Genomic DNA, 6,000 nt, shown 5'->3' on the forward strand with positions numbered 1-6,000 from the left:
ACTCACACACCCCCTCTACACACTCACACGCACACCCCCATGCACGCACACAACACACAACACCCCCCCACCCACCTCCCCTAACGGCCGATCACCTTACCTGGTCCAAATGACGGCCTCTGCCTCTTGATTTGATCAGTCTTTGGAGTGTACCTGTTTAAAAGACTGGACTGTTCCCCCACTAAGTCATTATGGGGTGGGTGATGAGACTGCCAGCGATTCCGGCCAATGCACTTGTGAACATTACAGATAATATGGTCCTCGACTATTGAAAAGGATTAGCTTAATGTTAAAGCGGTGGTAATACCACCAACAGGCCGGCGGTATACAAAATGGGATCACAACCACGGCGGAAACCACCAACACAGACAGCCACTTTAACACTCCATTTGACCGCCACGGCGGTAGCAACAAACACCGCTGCGGTAACAGCCAACAGCCAGGCGGAAGACAATGTACCGCCCACCCCATCACAACCCGCCAGCTTTTCCGGGGCAGTACCAATGCCATCAAAAGCAAGCGGAACTAGTGTTTGGAAGGGAAACCACTCACCTCTCGACACTCAACAAAGAACCAGGACACCATGGAGCCTGAGTTACAGGTCCTGCCCATGCTGGTCTACCTCCTCATCTACCAGGAATACCAAAGGCAGCTCCACCTAGTACACAGGGGAGAGGGGGACGAAAAAGAGAGTGACACACACACACACCCCCACCACCACCCCCAACACCATACACACAAACACATGCAGCAACATTACATTTACACCCCATAACCTCCTGGAAGAACGCAAGGACAAAAGGAATAGAGTTAAATCATTGATATTTTAGAAATAGGCAGATATACGTAACGATTATAAAGACAGTATCTACAAAAATATACAATAGGTACATAAGGCCGTACATTGTCCTTTCCAAATGTCCGTGGGTGAGCCAAAAATCATGGGCCAAGCCCACACTTGACTCCTGCCTCGATACGGAGAGAACACTGCAGGGGCATCAGGTCGAAAACACACAGGCACCTCAGGGGGACAGGGAAGGGGGGGCACCTCAGCCAGAAGATGGAATAACACCACTGCTCCTCGAGGGGGCTCCATGCCCACAGCAATGTCCTGGGGAGTGCAAGGCCACAGTCTCTCAAGTGGGTGGTTTTCCCACTGCTTGGTCCTGGGGAGTGCAACACCACAGTCTCTCAAGTGGGTGGTTTGCCCGCTGCTTGGTCCTGGGGAGTGCAAAGCCACAGTCTCTCAAGTGGATAGTCTGTCTACTGCTTGGTCCTGGGGAGTGCAAAGCCACAGTCTCTCAAGTGGGTGGTCTGCCCACTGCTTGGTCCTGGGGAGTGTAAATCCACAGTCTCTCAAGTGGGTGGTCTGCCCACTGCGTGGTCCTGGGGAGTGCAAAGCCACAGTCTCTCAAGTGGGTGGTCTGCCCACTGCTTGGTCCTGGGGAGTGTAAAGCCACAGTCTCTCAAGTGGATGGCTCCTTCCACTGGTTCTGGAGGGGGCTTGGTGCCCAGTGTGCTTCATCCTGCCAAGGATAGGGTGAGTGGATGCCTTTCTCCACTGGTTCTGGAGGGGGCTTGGTGCCCAGTGTGCTTCATCCTGCCAAGGATAGGGTGAGTGGATGCCTTTCTCCACTGGTTAAAGAGGGGCTTGGTGCCCAGTCTGCTTCATCCTGCCAAGGATATGGTGAATGGATGCCTTTCTCCACTTGTTCTGGAGGGGGCTTGGTGCCCAGTGTGCTTCATCCTGCCAAGGATAGGGTGAGTGGATGCCTTTCTCCACTGGTTCTGGAAGGGGCCTTCTGCCGAGTGATGCAGCACTTGGGTTGTGGCAGTTCACATTCCCACACCTGGGTGTCTGAGGCACGAGATTTGCAGGGACCATGTTGCATGATAATCCATGAAGGCAGAGCTAGACTCCATCCTGCGGTGCCTAAGGCTGCAAACTGGTGGTAGTGCCAGTGCTGGTGGGGGTGCTGCCAGTGGTAGTGGGAGGCTCCAGCCCGTCTCCTGCAGCCTCGGTCGGCCACCCACTGGGGGCACTGGTGTGGGTAGTGGGCCTACTGTCAGCGGTACAGGTAGCAGTGCTTGCAGCGGGGTTGCTGATGGTGCAGGTTCCGGTGCTTCCAGTGGTGGAGGTAGGCCCCAGCCCTCGGACGGCTGCCCACTGGGGATGCTGCTGCTGACAGTAGTGGTGGCAGCGGCATTGCAGGCGGCGTGCAGGTGGTGGTGCTTGCGGCGGTGCCTGTGGCAGGGCTGCTGGCGGTGCTGCCCGGGGTGCAGATGGCGGGGCTGGTGGTTCTGCTGGTGGGCACCAGGCCTTCACCTGCTGCCTCCGACGGCTGAAGTGCCTTGCCTTGGGTTTTCTGCCCCTTCCTCACCTTGGCAAATGCTGTTGTGACCTTGGCTCTGGCAGCTGGAGTTTTGGAGAAGGTCTTGCTGGGTGGGTTGTGCTCCTTGCCCTTGCTGCATGTTGTCCCCTTCTTCACCTAGGCAGGTGGCGGAATGGCTTGGTCCTTTGCAGGGGTTGGTGGCCCACTGGCTTGCCTGACGGGTGCCACCTTTGAGGCTCTGGGAGTTGCAGGTACACAGCGGACGCCGACTTGGTGGCTGAGGTTCTGGCATGGGTTCTGGACACCCTGACCCGAGGGGAAGGAAGGAGGGGAGGGGTAGGGAACAGGTCCATGTTTGCCAGGAAAAGCTTTTTAGACATATTGGGGCGGGAAGAGGTAGAGGGTTTGGGAATGGAGGAAGAGGGAGTGGTGGTAGGAGGTGTCTGTCTGCTGAATTTGGGTGAAGGTGCATGGGCTGGATGCTGTTGTGAGGTGGATGGCTGTTGGGTGGGTGGGTGCTTGCGTTTGTGTACTTTGGGAGGAGGGGTCACAGGCACACAGAGAGGACACAGGGGACGTGTGAATGGATGTGGGGGTGGTGACTGCCAGTGAGTGGTGAGTAGTGATTGGCGTGCTGGTGATGGAGGTAGTGGATTAGGATGTAGTGCATGCAAGTGTGAGTGGAGACGATACTGGGAGGGAGGTGGACAACGAGGAGGAGGGGGACACAGTGGAGGCAGTGGATGTTGGTGTGTCTGCATGGGTATGGTGCTTGTGTGAGTACCTGTGGGATGATGTGTGGTGCTTGTGTTTTCCTGAACTACTTCTGTGTGTTGATTTGGGTGAATGCTGGTCTGTAGGTGTGCCTGGGATAGGCTGGGGTTGAGGGGATTGGGACTGGGTAGAGGAAGTTGGAGGGGGAGGCTAGACACAGGGACAATGGCTGCCATCAGTGCGGAGGCCAGAGCCTGAAATGCTCTCTGTTGGCCCGCCACGCCAGAGTGAATGCCCTCCAGGGGTGCATTTGTTTGTTGCAAATGCCTCTCAACACCCTGGATGGCATTCAGAATGGTTGACTGCCCAACAGTGAGGGATCTCAGGAGGTCAATAGCCTCATCACTCAGGGAAGCAGGGCAGGGCTGACTGAGGCAGGGCCTGAGGTGCCTGGGGCGAAGGAGATGCCTACCCTTCTGGGTGAGCGGGCATGGGAAACACGCTGAGGAGCTGCTGGGAGGGCAGTGCTGGTGGGGGGGTGGTGGCTGTACCTGTTGTTGGGGTGGGCACAGAGGTGTCAGCCACCGCCAGGGAGCTTCCATCGGAGGAGGAGTCGCTATCTGTGGTCTCCCCTCCTGTCCCCGTTGTGGTGCTCCCCTCGCACTCTGTCACACTGGTGCCCTCACCATTGGTGGATTCGGCCTCCAGGCCATGTGGGATGCAGCTCCCTCCGTCGCCAGTGCCTCTGCTCCTCCGCCAGATGATGCTAATGCACATAAGGACAGGGTGACAAAACAAAAAGGGGGGGAAGAGACAGAGGATACACTTGGTCAATGCCAGCAACACCACCACTGTTGGCGGACACAACACACAGGGAGCAGCCCTATGCACTAGGCCATGCCCAAATAGTTACTAAGATAGTCACCAGCCCATGGGGAAGAATTCCTAACGCTATCAGCTGCACACCAGAAACCCACATGACCCTGCCCAGTAGTAGGTGCCCACTAACACTATTGCGGTAGGAGTGCTTCAGAGCCTGCCCAACAAGTGACCTACCCTGCCATCTTCGCCCTGGCCTAGTGGCACCCATAGCCCACATCCCCCACCCAGGTACCTCTTAATGAGCGCAAAGTCAGGAGTCAGATTCTGTACTCACCCCCTTGTGGCTGCTGTGATGCCTTCAAGCGGCCATCCAACTCCAGATAGGCCACCGCCAGGATGCGGAACATCAGGGGGGTCATGGTGCGACGGGCACCCCTTCCTCGTTGGGAGGCCAGCCCCAGCAGGGCCTCTGCTGTCTTCTTTGCCCAGCGGCGCAGGTCCTCCCACCTATTGCGGCAGTGGGTGGTCCGCCTGTCAAAGACCCTCAGGGTGCACACCTCCTTGGCGATGGCACACCATATACCCTTCTTCTGGTGGGCACTGACCTGCAGGGAAAAGACAGCAGAAAAGGGAATTAGTCAACCGTCCGGACCGTCAGACTCATGGCCCACCAGATCCCTCCCATCCCCTGATACACATACATTGTCCACCTTACATGCTGAACTCTGGCCAGGACGCCTCTGCCCCCCCTACATGTACAGCACTCCATACATTCATCGCCCACGCATCATGCTCACAGTGTACTCACCTGTTTGTCTGGAGGACTGTAGAGTAACGTGTACTGGGGTAGGTCCCCATCCACCAGTTTCTCAAACTCCTCCAAAATGAAGGCAGGGGCCCTTTCCCCAGACACATGAGCCATGGTCGGTTCCAGACACAGGTCACAGCAGCACTTGCAGTGTAGGTCCTCTCCTGTTGAAGGGCAGGTAGCAAGTGAGTGGATAGTTACAAAATGGCGGTGACGTCCGCAGCGGTGCGTACCGTCACCGCTGGTGTACAACGCCATTGGCTCCTGGAACCCATAGGGCCCAATGATAACCAATGCGAAGTTGCGTGGCGGTCATCGACCGCACAACGCCAGCGCAATTATCTCATTTCCACTTGTCTCTCCTCACAGGTCAGGCATCTGCCATTTCAGGGGGGACAGGGAAGGGGACCTAACTGCATCACAGCAGACATTGGCAAGGCAACTGATTGTCGGGTTCACATTTTGTTTCTGTAAAGTAAACAAATCATCATTAGTGCAACAGATGTGGGCATATGACCCTCTGCTCACCGTTCTCTTCCATAGGCTTCAACCGCTGAGGCTGAATATGAGATGGCAGCATCCTCCGGTGTATAGACCCCTGGTGGACCTTGCGACAATGGATGACAGACACATTATCATTACATACAGACTTGATCTGGCCACCATCCAAGAACTGTGTGCCCAATTGGAGCCAGACCTGATGTCAGCTATCCGCCAGCCCACAGGTATCCCCCACTAGTGCAGGTCCTGTCAGTGCTCCATTTCCTGGCAAGTGGTTCCTTCCAAAACAACAGTGGCCATGGCATCAGTGATGTCTCAGCCAATGTTCTCCAGCATGTTGACCAGAGTGTTGTCTGCCCTGCTGAAACACATGCGCAGCTACATTGTGTTCCCCCAGGTGGAGGATTTGGCCACAGTGAAAGCTGACTTTTATGCCCTGGGTCATATCCTCAACATCATTGGTGCCATTGATGGCACACATGTGGCATGTGTGCCCCCCTAGAGAAATAACCAAGTTTTCAGGTATAGAAAAAGCTATCACTCTCTGAATGTGCAGATTGTCTGTTTGGCGGACCAGTACATCTCCCATGTGAATGCCAAATATCCTGGCTCTGTGCATGACACCTTTATCTTGAGGAATAGCAGCATCCCATATGTGATGGGCCAACTCCAGAGGCACGGGTGTGGCTAATAGGTGAGCCAAAGGTCCCCATACACTATGAGTAGGTGTCTGGGTATGGGGTTGTCCCTAAGGGTTAGTGTATGTCTAACAGTTGTCCCTCGATATTTGCAGGTGACTCTGGTTATCCCAACCTCTCATGG

The sequence above is a fragment of the Pleurodeles waltl genome, chromosome 12, assembly GCF_031143425.1.
Source record: "Pleurodeles waltl isolate 20211129_DDA chromosome 12, aPleWal1.hap1.20221129, whole genome shotgun sequence".
Classification (NCBI taxonomy): Eukaryota; Metazoa; Chordata; class Amphibia; order Caudata; family Salamandridae; genus Pleurodeles; species Pleurodeles waltl.